The following is a 19,732-nucleotide window of genomic DNA, read 5'->3' on the forward strand; positions in this document are numbered from 1 at the left end:
CAGCAGCAGTAAACTGAGTGGGGCCAGCCCTTTCCCCTTTTTCTCCTCCCAGCTGTTTCTCAGCTGCTTCTCCTCAGCTCTTTCCCACGCCCGGGACGCCAAGGCAGTTTTGGCGCCTTTTTATTACAATAAAGGATTATTAGCAGTACTTTTAAAATTATTTTTATTTTTATTATTGGAAAAGGCGTGGTGAAGTTTGCAATACAGTATGTTTTGTCCCGTTTTTAATATTCTGTGGGGAGCAGCTGGGGAAGGGGAATAAATGAGGATTATCCTTCATTTTTAAATTGTTATCATTATAATTATAATGGTTATTCAGCTAAAAGGGTGAGGGAAGTTTGTAGTATATTATGTTTTCCCGTTTTTTAAAAACAATACTCTGTTGGTGGCTGGAAAATAGTAATAAATTATTATTATTAAATGTTAAATTATTATTATTATTATTATTACTATTATTATTAATCACACCCACCCAAGTGGGACACCCTAAGCCTTAACAGTATTGTATTTTTATTTATTCGAATTGGGGGGAGAAGCAACTCCAGAGGAACTGGCTGTGATAATAATAATTCTAATTATTATTTATATAAAATAAAACTTCACATCTCCATTGCTTTCCCTGTCCGGCTGCCTTTAAAACTGTATTGGAAACTGTAGCTGAACAGTGTATTGTTCAGATGAAGCACTGCTTGGTTTTGTAACCAGCTCATTCCTCCAGATCCCAATTCCTCCACTTATTATTATTATTATTATTATTATTATTATTATTATTATTACGAAATGAACCCTATTGGTTCCTTCGCAGATTCCTGCTTTGCAGCGGGTGGGACTGGATGACCCTTGGGGTCCCTTCCAGCTAGATGCACCATAATAATAATAATAATAATAATAATAAATTATATGATTCTTGGGGAAGGGCTTCAGAAAGAAGAAACACATTTCTTTCCGTTTGTCGTCTGCTGGCTCCTTTCCCACTTGATTCTTTCTTCCACTGCAATCTGGGCTGGACATATTCGATGTCTGCTTGGACGGGGACCCCTCTTTCCCTTCTTGTGAAAATAATTGACATTATTGATATTTCTTAGGTCTGAATTCCTGCTCTGAAAAGGAGGAGGAGGAGGAAACTTCACGTGACGAAGGGAGAAGAGGAGGTGGAGGAAAAGTCATGAAGGTAAAAGGCGAAAAATAGAAATAGAAATTAACATACAACACATAAGAACATTTTTAAACCACCCCAGTCCTGATATATCCCACCGACCCCCCAAACAGTACAGTACAAATCCAGTAAAGTGTTTGTATTTATTTGATTGGCACCTCCTGGCTTCCCCCATGTTGGTGAGGTTTGTCTCCTTTTCCTTTTCTAAAGGGGACAAAGCAATGGGTGGGAAACTTCATTTCTTCCGCTGAACCATTGCTTGAACCCGGTACCATATTTTTGGCTCCAGAGGACGCCCGTTTCCTCCCCTAACAAGGAAGGGGAAATGTCTGTGCGTCTTGTGGGGCGAAGCCAGCCAGAGCTGAGCCGGGAGGAGGGAGGGAGGGAAGGGGATCCATGCAGCGGATTCCCTCCTCCCAGGCTCCCTTTGCAAAGCGGGAGGGGAGCCCCTTACCCTCGGGTCAGCAGCTCCTCTCCCACTTTCCTGCTTCCAATCTGAGCGGAGGATCCATGGCTCCGCTTCCTTCCCTCCTCCATGCTTGCTTGGAAAGGGAAAGGGGGGAAAGGGGGCAGGAAATAGATGGCGGGCAGGAAGACACAACCCCCCTTGGACCACTGGAAAGGCCACCTCAGCCTCCCCAGATTCCCTCTGAGGCGGCCAGGCTAATCTCGAGGGCCAGAAGAGCTGGAAATTGCATGGGCTGTTTATTGAAAGACGAAAACATGCGCAGACGGGAAAGACAGCCTCCCAGGGTCCTGGGCACAACCCACGCTGGATATTCACACAGGGTCCATGGGTGGCATTGGCAGCTGGAGGAGCAGCCTGGTGAAAGAGCAAGGCCTGGTTTCAAGCTGAAGATCAGCTCTTTCGGGGTGGCCTCAAACAACCCTTGGGCTGCAAGGGGAATTCCCCCTCCCTTCATTCAGGGTGTGCCTGCCCTTTCCCCTAAGCTGAAAAAGCACCTTCAAGAGGGTGATGGGAGGCGACACGGTCGTCTTCCAGATGTGCAAAGAACCGCCCTCGCCACGCTAAACGGGACAGAAAACCTCACACAGATCTGAAGCATAAATGGGAACCTAGGAACCTGACCCACTGCTCCATCTAGCTCAGTAATGTCAACACTGACTGGCAGCAGTTGGCCAGAGTTTCAGGCCTGGAGAAGCTGGGGATTGAGCGTGTGGTGTTCTGCAGGCAAAGCCACTGAGGTTACAGCTATTCCCTTTAAAAACAAACTAAGATTGTAGTCCCATCTGCCTCTGCTCCAACGTAAATCGGAGCCAGGGCACACAATATCAGTTTCGGGCATCTAAAACTATGAAAATGGGCTTATACACCTTGAGTTTCTGACGCTGCTCAACCGCATACTCAGTCAAATGTGGATGCCAAACAAATGAACTTTGTGGTTAACCCTGAAGCCTGTCTCTTTCTCTAGAATGCGTCTGATGGGCGTTTGCGCTGCCTCCCTTGGTTCTCTCGGCCTGATGCGTTTTTAGGCTTGGCTGGTCCTGGAGTATTGCAGTTGCTCTGGCCATTTCTCCGAAACAGCCTGGAGAGATCTCCTGTAAGTCCCACTTCCTCTGGCAGTAGTAATGGCCACACGGGGGCGCTGTTTATTTTCCTATTGAGGTCTATTTCAGTAATGGCCACACGAGGTCACTGTTTATTTTTCTATTGAGGTCTATTCCAGTAATGGCCACACGAGGTCACTGTTTATTTTCCTATTGATGTCTATTCCAGTATTGGCCACACAGGGTCACTGTTTATTTTCCTAAATAAAAAAATTCCTTCCTTCCAGTAGCACCTTAAAGACCAACTAAGTTAGTTCTTGGTATGAGCTTTCGTGTTGGTCTTTAAGGTGCTACTGGAAGGAAGGATTTTTTTTATTTTGACTATGGCAGACCAACACGGCTACCTATCTGTAACTGTTTATTTTCCTATTGCGGTCTATTCCAGTATTGGCCACACGGGGTCACTGTTTATTTTCCTATTGAGGTCTATTCCAGTAATGGCCACACGGGGTCACTGTTTATTTTCCTATTCAGGTCTATTCCAGTAATGGCCACACGGGGCGCTGTTTATTTTCCTATTGAGGTCTATTCCAGTAATGGCCACACGAGGGCACTGTTTATTTTCTTATTGAAGTCTATTCCAGTAATGGCCACACGAGGGCACTGTTTATTTTCCTATTGAAGTCTATTCCAGTAATGGCCACACGAGGGCACTGTTTATTTTCCTATCAATGTCTTTTCCAGTAATGGCCACAGCCTTAACCGTATAGTATTTTTATTTATTGGAATTGGGTCGGGGAAGCTCCCCTTGGCTACAGCAACACCAGAGTAACTGGCTGTGATGATAATAATAATAATAATTAATTCATTATTTATATAAAATAAAGTGCAGATCTCCATTGCTTTCCCCCTCAGGCCGCCCTTAATGTATTGGAAACTGTACCTGAACAATGTATTGTGCAGATGAAGCACTGCTTGAAGCAGTTGTTTTGTAACCAGCTAATTCCTCAAGATCCCAATTCCTCCACTTTTTATTAAATGCAGTTTCCTTGTGGTTCCTTCGCAGATTCCTGCCTTGCGGTGGGTGGGACTGGATGACCCTTGGGGTCCCTTCCAGCTAGATGCACCATTATATGATTCTTGGGAAAGGGCTTCAGAAAGAAGAATCAGGGGGGAAAGCCCATTTCTTCCCGTTCGTCGTCTGCTGGCTCCTTTCCCACTTGATTCTTTCTTCCACTGCAATCTGGGCTGGACATATTCTATGTCCGCTTGGACGGGGACCCCTCTTTCCCTTCTTGTGAAAATAATTGACATTATTGATATTTCTTAGGTCTGAATTCCTGCTCTGAAAAGGAGGAGGAGGAGGAAGCTTCGCCTGATGAAGGGAGAAGAGGAGGTGGAGGAAAAGTCAGCTGCAGGCATAAAGGTAAAAGGGAAAAAATAGAAATAGGAATTGACATATAACACTTAAGAACATTTTTAAACAACCCCAGTCCTGATATAACACCGGCCCCCCTAACCAGCACAGTACAGTACAGTAAAAATACAGTAAAGTATTGTTATTTATTTGACTGGGGTAGGGCAAAACCTTCTGGCTTCCCCCATGTTGGTGAGGTCTCCTTTTTTCTTTTCTAAGGGTGACTAACAATTTGTTGGAAACTTAATTTCTTCAGATCAAACAGGTAATTGATTCTTCCACCTATCAATTTATCCACATAATCCAAGCGGAGATGAATTAGCATCCCAAAGTTGTACATTTGCACGTTACATCTTATATATATATATATGGGACGCGGGTGGCGCTGTGGGTTAAAGCCTCAGCGCCTAGGACTTGCTGATCGAAAGGTCAGCATTTCGAATCCCCGCGGCGGGGTGCGCTCCCGTCGCTCGGTCCCAGCGCCTGCCAACCTAGCAGTTCGAAAGCACCCTCGGGTGCAAGTAGATAAATAGGGACCGCTTACCAGTGGGAAGGTAAACGGCGTTCCGTGTGCTGCGCTGGCTCGCCAGATGCAGCTTGTCACGCTGGCCACATGACCCGGAAGTGTCTGCGGACAGTGCTGGCTCCCAGCCTATAGAGTGAGATGAGCGCACAACCCTAGAGTCTGTCAAGACTGGCCCGAATGGGCAGGGGTTCCTTTACCTTTTACTATATATATATATATATATATGCAGGTTTTGGTGTCTTCGGGTGTCTTCCCGTGTAAGAGTTGGGGTGTCTAGGCGACGTTTCGACGAGGTCTCACTCGTCATCTTCAGGCTGGTGCTTTCGGCTTCTTGTTACTGGAACAGAGCAGGATCTCAGTGTTTGAGTTCCTATAAATACTGTTGAGGGGGTGTGGTGTATAGCCTCCAACGTTCTGGGCAGAGAGGAAGTTCCCAGGTTAGTGTGCCTTTTCTTCTTTTGTTCCTTAATTACTTGAGGGATATCTTGAGTGATTTCTTGAGTGATATTCTGAGTACCACTTAGGAGGGTCATTAAGTGTGGATTAGTTGCTAAAGCTTTCGTGTCTTGACCTCTTGAGCTTGTGAAGAGTTTTTCTGAGAAGATAGCTGTACTGCACTTAGTTGTGCTCTGGCTTGGCTTCGTGTATAGGGGCGAGCTGTGGTTTTGTGCCCTGTGCCAGCCAGATCTGTGTAGGGATTGCAGGGGGGTGCAGCATCCGGAGGTGCCACTATGGTTTGGCTACTGGATGGTGTCTGTAATTTATCTGTGGAGAGGGTCTGGGTTTGGGTCTGGTGTGGTTGATTGGTGATGGCGTTCTGTGTGCCTCTGGTTCTGGTGTCGGTTTTTGTGGGGAGGGCTAATTTCCAGATGTCTGGCAGGCGGGACGTGTCGTCACGCTTGTTCATGTTGTGAGGGTGTTTCTCTATCTCGATGGCTTCCATGATTATTCTCTTGTGGTGATGTTCCATGTTAAAGAGCAATTTGGAATCTGCAAAATTAATTTCGTGTCCTGTTTCTTTCATGTGTTGGAAAAGAGAGGAAGTTTTTTCTTCTTTTTTGACGGCATTCTTGTGTTCTGCGATACGTGCATTTATTCGTCTGTTTGTTTGTCCAATGTACGTGGCTGGGCAGACTTTGCAGGGTATTTCATAGACCCCTTGGTTTTCCAACTGGATTTTATCTTTGGGGTTTCTGAGGATATTGGCTATTTTTTGGTTGGTGCAAAAGGCTGTTTTGATATTGTGTTTATGGAGGATTTTGCTAATTTTATCTGTAGTGCCCTTGATATAAGGAAGGAGGGCCATGCCATTGTTTTCTTCTGTGTCTTGGTTTTTGGGGGGTGTTTCTTTTTGGATTAGCTTCGTAACCCTGTTTTGCTGGTATCCATTGGCGATTAACACATTTGAGAGATTCTGTAACTCAGTTGTCAAGTGGTCTTTGTCAGCCAGGCGTTTGGTTCTGGAGATGAGAGTCTTGGCTACGGAGTTTATTTGTGCAGGGTGGTGGTGTGATTGTGCATGTAAGTAGCGGTTGGTGTGTGTTTTTTTCCGGTAGATAGTGTGTCCTAGGGAGCCATCAGGTTTTTTGTAGATTAGGACGTCAAGGAAGGGAAGTTGGTTGTTGGCTTCTATTTCCATAGTGAATTGTATTTTGGGGTGTAGGCTGTTGAGATGTGTGAGGAAGCTATCTAGTTTTTCTTTCCCGTGTGGCCAAATTACAAAGGTGTCGTCAACATATCTGAGCCAAAGTTTGGGTTTGTGTTCTGACTTGTCTAAAGCATTGGTTTCAAAGTGTTCCATGTACAAATTTGCGATGACCGGTGAGAGGGGTGATCCCATAGGTGCTCCTTCTATCTGTTTGTATCTTTGTCCATTGTGGATGAAGTACGTGTTGGTTAGGCAGTGGTTGGTCAGGTCCAGGATGTATTCGGGGGGATTGTATTTGTTTTGAATGGCTGTCAAGGCTTCATTAATGGGCACTTGTGTGAAGAGAGATACAACATCGAAGCTCACAAGTAGGTCATCGGGATGTAGGTTTTGCTTCTTTATTGTTTCTATGAACCGGAAGGAGTTAGTAACGTGTGAAGCGATGGATTCTGCATAGGGCTGAAGTTGCTTAGCGAGAAATTTAGCGAGATTTTGTAGAGGTGAGCCTATGGAGCTGACTATTGGTCTGAGTGGTGTTCCTTCTTTGTGTATCTTGGGGAGACCGTAGAGTTTGGGGCATCTGGATGATTTTTCTCTGGGGATGATTCTTAGCTGGATTTCTTCACTGATAGGAGAGGCTTTTATTTTGGATTTGGTGGTTTTTTCCAGATAGGTGGTGGGATCTGTTTTTATAGGTTGGTAGGTAGGGTCTTGGAGTAGATTTGATAGTTTTGCTTGGTAGTCCGATGTGTTCATCACAACAGTGGCATTACCTTTGTCTGCTGGGAGAATGATTATGTTGTTGTCTTTCCTCAGGTTGGTGAGTGCTTTCTGTTCTTCTTTGTGTAAATTGCTTCTGGGTGGTTTGCTGGAGCAGAGGATGTTGGTGACTTCAAGTCTGATTTTATTGGCTTCATCTGGGTTGATTTTGGTTAGGCTAGCTTCGACTCCGCATATGATGTTTTCCGTGGGGATGCGTCTCGGGGCGACTGCAAAGTTGAAACCTTTGGAGAGTACTTTGGTTTCAGTTGAGGTGAGGATCCTGTCTGATATGTTATGTACTGTTTGTTTCATGGGTTGTTGTGGAGGGTGGCTGGGCTTCTGGCGTTTCTCTAGTTTGTGGAGTTTGTTGGTGTGTCTGTCTGTCTTATGTGAGGTCTCAGTTTCAGCTCTCCAGACGGCTAGTTGTTTGCATTTGTCCCAGAGTGCAGGGTGGATTTTGTTACAGAGTTTGAGGTGAAGAGTGAGCAGATCTTTGTTGGTTTGGTTTAGTAGGTATCTTTTCTTATGTATTTCGTTTCTGATTAGGGATAGTTCAGTTCGTTTCAGGATCCTTTCGGTAGCTGGGGTTTTAGAGTGGAATTTAAGTTGGAAGCATGTGGGAATTAAGTTGTTGTCTCGGCAGTTGCGTAGGAACAAGAGATCACATAAGATGGTGGCTCTTCGGATTTCTAGTATCTCGTAGGTTCTTGTCAGCTGGAAGGTTTCCTCCCCGTAGAGGTGAGATATTTGCTTTCGTAGATTTTCACGGGTACAGGAATGCAGGTTTTGGTGTCTTCGGGTGTCTTCCCGTGTAAGAGTTGGGGTGTCTAGGCGACGTTTCGACGAGGTCTCACTCGTCATCTTCAGGCTGGTGCTTTCGGCTTCTTGTACAAGAAGCCGAAAGCACCAGCCTGAAGATGACGAGTGAGACCTCGTCGAAACGTCGCCTAGACACCCCAACTCTTACACGGGAAGACACCCGAAGACACCAAAACCTGCATTCCTGTACCCGTGAAAATCTACGAAAGCATATATATATATATATATATATATATACCTGAACCTGAATATATACCTGTACCTGAATATATACCTGTACCTGAATATATACCTGTACCTGAACAATGTATTGAAAATGTATTTAATGTCTTGGAAACTGTACCTGAACAATGTATTGTTCAGATGAAGCACTGCTTGGTTTTGAAACCAGCTCATTCCTCCAGATCCCAATTCCTCCACTGATGATGATGATGATGAAATGAACCCTTGTGGTTCCTTCGCAGATTCCTGCCTTGCGGTGGGTGGGACTGGATGACCCTTGGGGTCCCTTCCAGCTAGATGCACCATTATGTGATTCTTGGGAAAGGGCTTCAGAAAGAAGAAACAGGGGGGAAAGCCCATTTTTCCCCGTTTGTCATCTGCTGGCTCCTTTCCCACTTGATTCTTTCTTCTACTGCAATCTGGGCTGGACATATTCTATGTCCGCTTGGACGGGGACCCCTCTTTCCCTTCTTGTGAAAATAATTGACATTATTGATATTTCTTAGGTCTGAATTCCAGCTCTGAAAAGGAGGAAGAAACTTGGCCTGATGAAGGGAGAAGAGGAGGTGGAGGAAAAGTGAGTGGAGCCCCAAACTCTGCTTGGAGGCGCAAACTCCGTTTGTAGGAGGTGGGAGCAAATGCATTGGTGGGGACGGTCTGCTGGGAAAGAAAGCTCCAGCTCCCAAAGATCAAGAAGACCCTTGAACAGGAAGGAATCTCACTTCCTAAGACTCGAGGCCATCGAAGGGGAAATACACAGTTCAAACAGATAAAATATTCCTGATAAAATTCCATTCCTCAGCAGTTGGAACTGAGTGGTTAGAGGTAGATTTGGGGCTGAACTAAAAGTTGTGAAATTCATTTTTCTGATTCCATTTTGAAAGGAAATGCTCCCTTTGAGGCTACGACATTGAAGGGAGAACTAGTTTGTGGTGGGAGAGAAGGTTGCTTAAAGTTTGGTTAGCTATTTGTCTTCCCAAAACCAGAATTGGTGTTAATGTGAAGAATCCTGAAACGACACATAATGTGAAATGTTGAGAAATTTAACTCAGCCAGGAAGCTTGGGGCCAGGTCATCAGCATAGCCAGGGTCTTTGTTGGAGGGCAGGACTTTGGAAAGGGGGACAGAGCCAATGGAATTGGTCAGATATTTAAGGATTTCTAGTCCTGCCCCCCCCCACTCCCCCTTGGCTACATCAATGGGCCAGGTACTAATTCTTGATCCATTGAGATAAAGTTCATTTGTGTCAGGGCTGCCGCCCAGTCCCAGCTCACATAGGACCAAGTCAGCCAGCGTTCAGTTTCAAAGAGTCTTTATTGGATTACAGGTTCCATTTCCAAACTGCAACGTGCAGCCCTACTTCTTCTAGGTCAGAACGACGAAGACCCGTCTGAGTCTCCGCCTCTAGCGCACCAGCTTAATACCCTAGCCTTGCTCCACCTCCTGCGCCTTTCCTTCCGTCTCTGGGTCCTCCTGCCCCCCTGGGTCTCTCCTTTCCTACTCTCTTCTGACGCGGACCCCCCTGACCCTTCCGCCTCCTTGCGGCGGGCTTTGGGACTCGGTTCACTCTCTGGGCTGCTGGCTGCGCCAGCTTCCGTTACATTTGAACTTGGCGCGCGCGCCCAACTCTCCACTTTCCTCTTGATCGTTTCCTCGCTCCCCGAGGTGGGCGTGACTACTCCTGACTCATGCCCTCCCTCCTTCTGAAAGTCTCCGGAGCCCGATATCTGGTCCCCTTTCTCCCCGCTGCTCCCGGCTGGGAACGTGGGTCCCGATCTCCAACTGCTGCTTTCTGATCCCTCTCTGGACCCTTCTTCCTGGGGTGTCCCCCTGCTCTCCCCCCTTGCTCTGGCTGCTGGCGCTCCCTTCTGGGAATCCTCGGACTCGCTAGACAGGCTCGGTGATCTCGGGTCGTCATCCCCACTCATCCTTCCTTCGTATTCCTCCCCCTCGCTCTCTGTCTCCTCCCTTCTCTGCGTCTCTGCTCCTGAACCCCTGACATCCATCCCCCCCTCGAAGCCCCCCCTTCCCCCCTCCCCGCTTTCAAGGGTGGTTGATGGGTGCTCCGTCATCACGGGAGTGAATGTCGGATACAGTTCGCTCCCCGTTGCTGGCCGCCAACTGAAGACCTCCGAGTCTTCCTCCCCGCGTTCGTCAACGGTGGTCTCCTCCGCCTCCATCTCGGTGCCGCCGTGCTCGAAACCAAGGTCCTCCCCGCAAACGTCCATGTCCGTCTCTGCGTCTGTCGCTGGACCTGGTGTCTCCTGCCACTTCCGGCGCCACTGCTCCTCTGGCCGATCGTCCCACCAATACGAGTTGTCGGACGCCGAACCCTCCGGTGACCCCTCTGGGGAACGTGTGCGCGGTGCGGGTTCCCCTTCCGAGTCGAAGCCATGGAACGTGCTGGAGGAAAGCGTGGGCGTGAACAACCAGTCGTCGAAGAAGCCCGCTGGCATAGGTCTGTGTGGGAAAAGGGCATGAAACTCATCCTTGAGCAGGGGTTCCTCCAAGGCGTAGTCCGGCACCCAGCTATTAGTACTGGCCCGGGTGCCCTCCCTTGCTAGTAGATATTCTACTCCGTCTTCCCCCCATCTGGAGTCCAAAATCTCCGTGACTTCGTTGATGGGGTCCTGCTGTGGCAATCTTCCCACCTCCGTCCGCTCCGGAGACTGACTCGGTGCCGTTCCTGGTTCCTGGAACCTGTGCGGTGCCCTGTAGGGAGTGAGCACCGACCTGTGGAACACCGGATGCATCCTGGAACCCTCTGGTAGCACCAGCCGGAAAGCCACCGGGTTGATCTGCGCTTCGACTCGGTATGGACCGAGTTGCTTGTGCCCTAGCTTCCTCTTGGCTAACGATCGGGTCGGCACCGCGTGGGCTGCCAACCAGACCCAGTCTCCCACTCGGATCTCCTCGCCAACTCGCCTGTGCTTGTCAGCTTGGACCTTGTATGCGTGCTTCGCCAGCTCCAGCTGCCGTCTGAGTTGATCGTGGACCTCTTGCAACTCAGATGCGAAAGCGTCCGCCGTCTGTGGTTCCCCTTCCCCCACTCTGTCCAGTCCCGGGAAGGTTCTGGGATTCCTCCCATTGTTGGCGAAGAACGGCGTCACCCCTGTGGATACGTGTTTCGTGTTGTTGTAGGCGAATTCGGCGAGCGGCAGGTAATCCACCCACGTCGCCGGCTGTTGATTGGCATAGCATCTCAGGTACTGCTGCATGATGGCATTGACCCTCTCCGCTTGCCCGTTGGTCTGCGGGTGCCTTGCCGATGTCAGGTTGATCTTGACGTTCAGGAAGCCCATCAGCTTTTGCCAGAAATTCGAGATGAACTGGCGTCCGCGGTCGGACAGTATAGACCGTGGCAGCCCGTGCACTTTGAACACGTGATCTATGAACAATTTGGCTGTTTGTTCTGCCGTGGCCACCTTCGCACACGGTATGAAATGTGCCATCTTGGTGAACAAGTCCACCACCACTAGTACAGCTGTCTTGCCTCTCGAGCTGGGTAGATCCGTGACAAAGTCCAGGGCCACCCTCTCCCATGGTTCAAACGGCGTTTGCAGCGGTTCCAGCAGTCCCGCCGGTGGTTTGTGCACCGGCTTGGCCCTCTGGCAGGTGTCGCACCTCGCGACGTAGTCCGCGACTTCCCCCCTCAGTCTGGGCCACCAAAAGTCTCTTGCGACCAATTCCACCGTTTTTTCTGTGCCAAAGTGCCCGGCCGTGGGTGCGTCGTGCAGCTGCTGCAGTACCCGGGTGCGAAGTTCGTCTCCCGGCACGTAGACGGCCCCTTTACGTAAGAGCAAGCCGTCTCGTATCTGGAACTCGTCGCCCTTCGCCGTGCCCTTGTGCACCTCTGCCATCTTCGCCTGCGCGAATGAGTCGTCCGTCAACGCCCTTCGCACCGCATCCAGGTCTACTGTGGCCGAAGCGCACGCCCACGCTGTTGGCGCGAAGATGTGCATGGCCGCCGCTGGCGTCGCCTCTTCGAGGTACTGCGGTTTTCGGGACAGGGCATCCGCCATGATGTTGGTGTCGCCCGGGACGTACTCAATTCGGAAATTGAAGTCAGCAAAGAACTCCGCCCAACGGATCTGCCTCTGGTTCAGGAACCGAGCCGTGCGCCAGTGCTCCAGATTCTTGTGGTCCGTGCAGACCTGCACCGTGTGCTTGGCGCCGATCAGGAAGTGCCTCCACGCCTTGAAAGCTGCATGAATGGCAAGCAGCTCCCTATCCCAGATGGTGTAGTTCTGCTCCGACTTGCTGAGCTTTCTGGAGTAGAACGCCCCCGGCCTCCAGACCCCCTGCGGGTCCTTCTGCAGCAGTACCGCTCCCACTGCTCTATCGGACGCGTCTGTCTCCACCCTCAGCGGTCTGCTGGGGTCGATATGCAGCAGTTGCTCTTCCGACGCGAAGAGACGCTTGAGTGTCTGAAAGGACCGCTCCGCCTGCTCCGTCCAGATGAATTTCTTTTTCTTGGAGCTTAGCGTGTCCGTAATAGCTGCCGTCTGCATCGCGAACCCCTTGATGAACTTGCGATAGAAATTGGCGAATCCGACAAACCTCTGGACCTCTTTCCGGTTGCGCGGGCTCTTCCAATCCAACACCGCACGAACCTTGGCGCTGTCCATGGCTAGCCCCTTGTCCGACAGCTTGTAACCCAAGAAATCCACCTCCGTCGTGTCGAACTGGCACTTCTCCAGTTTGGCGTACAGTCTATGCTGCTGCAGCCTCTTCAGCACCTCCCGAACGTCCTGGTCGTGTGCTTGCTGCGAGTCAGAGAATATCAGGATGTCATCCAGAAAGCAGACGCACTTCTTGTAGAGGAGTCCCGCCAACACGTGATGCATAAAAGCTTGAAAAACGTGGGAGCCATTTTGCAATCCAAAAGGCATAACTCTATATTCGTAGGTGCCCAGAGGCGTGAACATGGCTGTCTTCCACTCATCGCCCTCCCTCATACGGATGAGATTGTACGCTCCTCGCAGGTCCAACTTGGTGAACACGCGTCCCTTGCGCACCGTCGCCAGCAGGTCGTCAATCCTGGGCATAGGGAAATCGGAGGGCTTGGTCATTCTGTTTAAGAGGCGGTAATCCACGACCAATCTTTTTTGGGGCGTGTCCTTTTTCTTCACGAAGAAAACAGGACTGCCCCCTACTGCGCTGGACTCCCGGATGAAACCGCGCTGCAAATTGTGATCGATGAACTGTTTGAGTTCCTGTAGTTCGTCCTCAGACATGGAATATAGCTTCCCCTTCGGCAGCGTCGCCCCTGGCAGGAGGTCAATCTTGCAGTCATATTGCCTGTGCGGTGGTAGCTTGTCTGCCTCTTTCTCGCAGAAGACCTCCAGAAAGTCCGCGTATTTGTGGGGAACTGCTTGCAACGTTCCCAACTGCAGTTGTGAGTCCTCCTCCTCCCCCTCCTGCCTGGGCAGGATGCAGTGTTCTGCGCAGTAAGAGGAGCCGAAGATCAGCTGTCTCTGGTACCAAGCCAGCGTTGGACTGTGCCTGTCCAGCCAACTCATGCCCAACACAATGGGCGTGTCCGACAGTCGGGTGACATTAAAACTGATGACTTCCCTGTGGTTACCAAGTTGCATCACCATTGGTGGCGTCTGCTTCACCACCTGCCCCCCTAGCAACTCTCTGCCATCCACTGTGACGACTTGCAGGGGCAGAGTGGCAGGCAGCAGCTTTATAGCGTGCTGCTCCACAAAATCCTGTGCTATAAAGTCTGCGTTGCTTCCAGAATCCACAGAAAGCGGCACTTCGATGGTGACTCCATTGGGTAGCTGGAGAGACGCTGTGAGTTGCACTACTGGTTTGGGTGGGAGGGGGTCCGTGGGTTGCAATATCGCTGGGGACTGCTTCACTGATGCGTCTGGCTGGGCCCCAGTGCCTCTGTCTCCAGCCAGACATCGTCGTTTCCCTGCTGGGCTTCGCTGCATTGTGTGGCCACTTTCACCGTTGCGGAGGCTGCAGTGTGCTTGGAGCTCCTCTGGGGACACTCTTTCGCCAAGTGTTGAGGGCTCTCGCATATGTAACACTTCCTGGTCCCTCTAGGAGGTTTAGTCTTGACTGCTGTCGGTGCAGAGGCTCTGCTAGCTGACTGAGCCCTGGCGCCTCCCACTTCCATAGGTTCCACTCCCCCTCCTGGCGGAGGTGTGGATTGCGCACGCGCTGCTTCCCTTGGAACGAAAGAGAAACTTCTCGCTGCTTCGCGCCCTCCACGTCCTTCATCTCTGCACCATGGACGTTCTTCCAGCCTCACCCCCACAGTCAGCGCCCTTTGGACCACCTCCTGCGTGCTTCGGGGCCTCTCCCCCCTCGCAATTTCATCCTTCACAGCAGAGCTGAGACCCTCCCAGAACAGGTCCCTGACTGGGGGCGAGTCCCGGTCCCATTCCAATGCACTGACCAGCGCAAAAAAGCGGGCGTGGTACTGTCGGACGCTCGCCCTCCCTTGTTTCAGTCCATGAATCTCCCGTCGGGCAAGATCCACATCAATGGTAGACAAAAAACATGCATCCATCGCTTTGATAAAGGCATCTGCACTCTGAAGCGCCGGATCTTTATCCCTCCACAAATTGCGCAGCCACGCCTTCGCATCCCCATGCAAATGGGACAGTATAAACCCCACTTTCTCTTGCTCATCTCTAAAGTCTTTTGCCAGCAGTTGCAGTGCGCACATCACATCTGCTCGAAAGTTGGGGTACTGTTGTAAATTCCCATCGAAGTGAGCCACCAGCCCTCCTGCTCTCCGTGCCAACCCAACCCCCTCCGGTCTGGGTCCTGGCTGCCCATGCTTAACCCATGCTTCAAACCTGGCGTGGAGATCTCGGTAGGCGGCTGCCACATCCTCCTCCCTTTTCTTGGATGCCAGTACCTCCGCATTCAATTGGGTAACTGCCTGTTGCAGCGCTGAAACTTTCTCTGCTTCCGTCATCTTTGCCAACCGTCGTGAGCTTGCTCCCACACACCGATCCCCTCCTCCAGCTGCTTCTGTCTCCGCTGCGAGGTATCAGGTGTCAGAAGCTTGAGAGACGGGTCTTACTGTCAGGGCTGCCGCCCAGTCCCAGCTCACATAGGACCAAGTCAGCCAGCGTTCAGTTTCAAAGAGTCTTTATTGGATTACAGGTTCCATTTCCAAACTGCAACGTGCAGCCCTACTTCTTCTAGGTCAGAACGACGAAGACCCGTCTGAGTCTCCGCCTCTAGCGCACCAGCTTAATACCCTAGCCTTGCTCCACCTCCTGCGCCTTTCCTTCCGTCTCTGGGTCCTCCTGCCCCCCTGGGTCTCTCCTTTCCTACTCTCTTCTGACGCGGACCCCCCTGACCCTTCCGCCTCCTTGCGGCGGGCTTTGGGACTCGGTTCACTCTCTGGGCTGCTGGCTGCGCCAGCTTCCGTTACATTTGAACTTGGCGCGCGCGCCCAACTCTCCACTTTCCTCTTGATCGTTTCCTCGCTCCCCGAGGTGGGCGTGACTACTCCTGACTCATGCCCTCCCTCCTTCTGAAAGTCTCCGGAGCCCGATATCTGGTCCCCTTTCTCCCCGCTGCTCCCGGCTGGGAACGTGGGTCCCGATCTCCAACTGCTGCTTTCTGATCCCTCTCTGGACCCTTCTTCCTGGGGTGTCCCCCTGCTCTCCCCCCTTGCTCTGGCTGCTGGCGCTCCCTTCTGGGAATCCTCGGACTCGCTAGACAGGCTCGGTGATCTCGGGTCGTCATCCCCACTCATCCTTCCTTCGTATTCCTCCCCCTCGCTCTCTGTCTCCTCCCTTCTCTGCGTCTCTGCTCCTGAACCCCTGACAATTTGTATGCTTCAGAGTCCAAATGAAATAAATGAGATAAATTAAAAGTTTGAAAGGGGAAATAATTTTAGAGCCATATTCAAATTCCTGCGTGGAAATAACTTACACCTAGAAATTATCATGAATTCTATTCCAGCACTGGCCACACGGGGTCACTGTTTACTTTCCTATTTATGTTTATTCCAGTAATGGCCACACGGGGTCACTGTTTACTTTAGTATTGATTTCTATTCCAGTAATGCTTTTTATGCTTTAAAAGCTGTGTATGGGTGCTTAAAATAAATAACTAAACAAAGCAGCAGAGAGTAGCGATTGAAACAGACCCCCCCATCAGCATTGTTCGAATGATCTCTAGTGCAGATGGAAGGATACATATATTTTAGGATGTCTTCTGGGTTTGTGTGCCTGTGGCCTTGGTTGCAGGGAGGAGACCTGTGTGTGTTTGTGTGCTTTGTTATTGTTCTGTTTCGGTTTTTTCAGAACAGCTGCCTCGGAGGCTAGTAGTTGGCCAAGGTAGATAAAAAGAACAGACAAAAGCTGTTTTTTCTTCTGTCTTTTCTTCCCAGATCGGCTGTTCTGCATCTGGCACAACTGGACTGCCCAAGGCTGCCATTGGGGCACAGAGCAGGTGAGGAGCGTCAACGTGACTGTCTAGTTTTTAATTGGTGATGATTTTTTTTATATGTACACAAATATCCAAGAAGCACGACTGCCAGACACTTCTCTTGACACCTGTCTTCTTTTTTATATATATAATGACCTTTATTATTTATTTAGTTTTAGTTACATACATTATATACACATAATATATTACACTTTACATTTACACTTGCTCTTGAGAGCTGACTTTCCTCCTTCCTTCTTCCAGCTTCTTTATTTCCCATCATTTCTTTCTGAACTTTTTTTTATTGTTCCTCTACTGTTTGCATTTCTACTTTCCATTCCTTCATTTGTCCTGATAAGTCTGTTGCAACTTCCACTATCTTTTCCTCAATGTTTTTTCCTTTACCTTTCTCCTTATTTCTCTTATCTCTGCCAATATTTTTGCAAAATCTCCCTCCCCTTTGGTCTCAGCTTTGGATGTCCTTCTCTCCCCTGGTGTTGTTGTTTTGGCTATCTGACTCATGTTTCTTTAATTAATAGTTTGTTTCAAGGTGCAATTTGCCAAAAAATGTCTTTTTCCTGCTGTTCTCTCTTTCGCCACTGAGTGTCTCTATTTCTCTCCCTTTCTCTTTTACTATACCCAATGATTATCTCAATTTCCTTTCCTTAAGAGCAGCCTCTTATAGTCCAAACAAGCATATTCAGATACACATTCAAACACAAATACAAATCTCCACACACACCCTGTTCAGCTCCTGATCGAATCCGTCCTTCTGCACAGCGTCTGTAATGAAGAAAGTCTAATAAGGTGGAGAATATAAAACTTCTAATTCCCCCACTGCTTTACGCAGAGGGTAGCGTGGAAAAGGTCCCAAACCGATCAGTTCTGATACTTCATAGATATTGAGAAGTAAAGTAGAATGCAAACAGGATCTCTGACTTCTCTACAGTCCAAAGCTCTTATTAATGTCTTTCGGATGTTTCCAACAACCGTGTTGTTACAATAAGTCTTTGGGCTTAATAATGTTTCCAAGCTAATGTTTCCAAAAGTGCCTTAACAGTACAGTATATACAAAACTCCAAGTTCCTCCCAAATAGGCTGAGTTTCACGGGAATTCAAAACATTGTCTAGATCTCACATTGAAGTTTGTTTTGTTTAGCTTTGTCTTGTCTCTCTTGCCCCTCGGGGAGCTGAGACCTTTTTTCTCCTTTCTTACTCAGCAGACTTTTCAAAATGCTGACTCCCTCCGAACAATTTTTCCCTGCTCCATTTTCTCCACTGGCATTGGGGAGGATTTCCTGAATTTCCAAACCGTTCCAACTTTCCCCCGGACCTCCTTGTTCTTTTATTGCTTTCGCCCTTGACCTTTTTGTTTTCGGAGTCTGGGGTTTTATCATAAGCCTTGGAATACTTTGCCGCCTGTGGTTCCTTCGCAGAGAAAAAGTAAGAAACCCCAAGGGCCTGGTGGAAATGAATTCCATAATAATATAAAACACTGAGAGTGTTATCTATGGAAACAGGGCTACCTGAGAGAGTTTGATTTCTCCTCTTGTAGTGTGGGTGGGACTCTTTGGGATCTTATGGATAGAAATCACGCAGGAGCCTTCATCTGAAGGCAGCCCTGTTTAGGGAAGCTTTTAATGTTGAAGAGGTTAGTGTTTTGTTGGAAGCCGCCCAGATAGGCGGGGTATAAATAATATATTATTATTATTATTATTATTATTATTATTATTATTATTATTATTATTAATGGGGTTAGTACCTTCTGCAACTTTTTTCTGAGATGTGGCTGTGAACGAGAAATCGGATCCTGAGAACAGTCTCCTTTCTTACATTGCCTGCATGTTCTTGTGTTGGCCTGCTTATGTGAGCTGAAATTGTCCTTATATACTGCAAAATACATGTTTTGACCAAATACTTGCTTACTTCTCACTGCTGCTAGATAGTATTAAGTGGCCTAAATTCAGACCTGCTTTTTGTTTCCTTGCAAATAGCAGCTTTTGGGCTATGATGCCTACAGAACAAGGACATCATCCAGAACTGTCTACCACTGTCTCCCTCAGCAGGTAGGCCACTGTTCTCTCTTTCTCTTAGGGAATCTCCTGGGTGCTGGCCAGGGTGTGATCCGTGGCCTGACTGTGTGAAATACAGTGAGCACCCAGTGAGTGGAGCCCCAAACTCTGCTGGGAGGCGCAAACTCCGTTTGTAGGAGGTGGGAGCAAATGCATTGGTGGGGAGGGTCTGCTGGGAAAGAAAGCTCCAGCTCCCAAAGATCAAGAAGACCCTTGAACAGGAAGGAAATCAGAAATTACCTTGAGCGAAACGAGATGTGTGCACTAGTTCCTTGCAAATCCCTGTTTCAGCTGGAACTATAAGATCCCAAAGCTGTTTCAGTCACTGAAGGCCCATTCAACATCGTGGTCCAGAGTACTTGGCTTCTCCTGAGCAGAAATCATTAGGAAGTATTCCCGTTCAAATTTTGTGATCTGGACCCACCCTAAACTTTTGAAGGTGCCTGTGGGATAGCTCAAGCTAGTTTTTCTTGGACCTGGCGGTTTGTAGGTGCTCAAGTGAATTAGTTACAAACCCAAGTCAGGACCAGGCTGTGGTGGAAAGTCCAACTCTCATCCTTCCTGCATCTCAAGGGATTCAGTCCTGTGGTTCAGAACTCTGTGTCTCACTCTGCCACTTGGGGATCTGCTACCTGAGGCAGCCACTTCGCTTTGCCTCATGAACAGAGATGGACAGTCTCTTCTCCCTTCATTGGAGGGGTGGCATTGCATTAAGTCGAATCCATAGCCGCTGGCCCTCCTCTTCCAGAACTGCACTTGACGCCATTCCAGATACAGTGGTACCTCCGCTTGCTGACGGGATCCGTTCCAGAGCTCCGGCCAGATCCTGAGGTTTTCGCAACCAGAGAGACCGCTTCCGCGAATGCGCGCTCGGCAAAAATATACTTCTGGGTTTGTCGCTTAGGTATCCCAAAGTTTATGTAACCAGAAGGATACGTAAGCGGAGGTATGACTGTATATCTTGGGTAACACGGAGAGGCTTAGAAAATGAGAAAGCGAATCGCAGTTCAGACACTCTTGCTGCTGGCAGTGTCTTGTGTGACGACACATCAAGGAAAGTGCTGGGTTGACTTTTCCTCTCCCCTGTTGCACTAGGAGAACTGATCAAGAACGGATTCTTCAAGTTGACCTCGTCTCCCAATGGTCAGGGGTCCCTCTACCTTCCAGCAAAATATTAAAACACAATATT

General features: G+C 49.0%; 2 long non-coding RNA genes across 2 annotated transcripts; one reads left to right on the top strand and one right to left on the bottom strand.

Moving 5' to 3' along the window:
* The first annotated feature begins 48 nt into the window (after positions 1-48).
* Positions 49-16,477, top strand: LOC310689546. The gene is made up of 5 exons (XR_014517474.1): positions 49-215; positions 1,086-1,171; positions 2,590-2,718; positions 3,996-4,091; positions 16,434-16,477. It is a non-coding gene; the product is annotated as an uncharacterized lncRNA (long non-coding RNA).
* Positions 16,478-16,604: 127 nt separating this feature from the next.
* On the bottom strand, positions 16,605-18,532 carry LOC310689614. The gene is made up of 2 exons (XR_014517559.1): positions 18,441-18,532; positions 16,605-17,254 (listed from the first exon to the last, which is right to left on the bottom strand). It is a non-coding gene; the product is annotated as an uncharacterized lncRNA (long non-coding RNA).
* Between the last annotated feature and the right edge of the window lie 1,200 nt (positions 18,533-19,732).

This window comes from Podarcis liolepis (genome assembly GCF_965112155.1).
Source record: "Podarcis liolepis genome assembly, chromosome: 12".
Classification (NCBI taxonomy): Eukaryota; Metazoa; Chordata; class Lepidosauria; order Squamata; family Lacertidae; genus Podarcis; species Podarcis liolepis.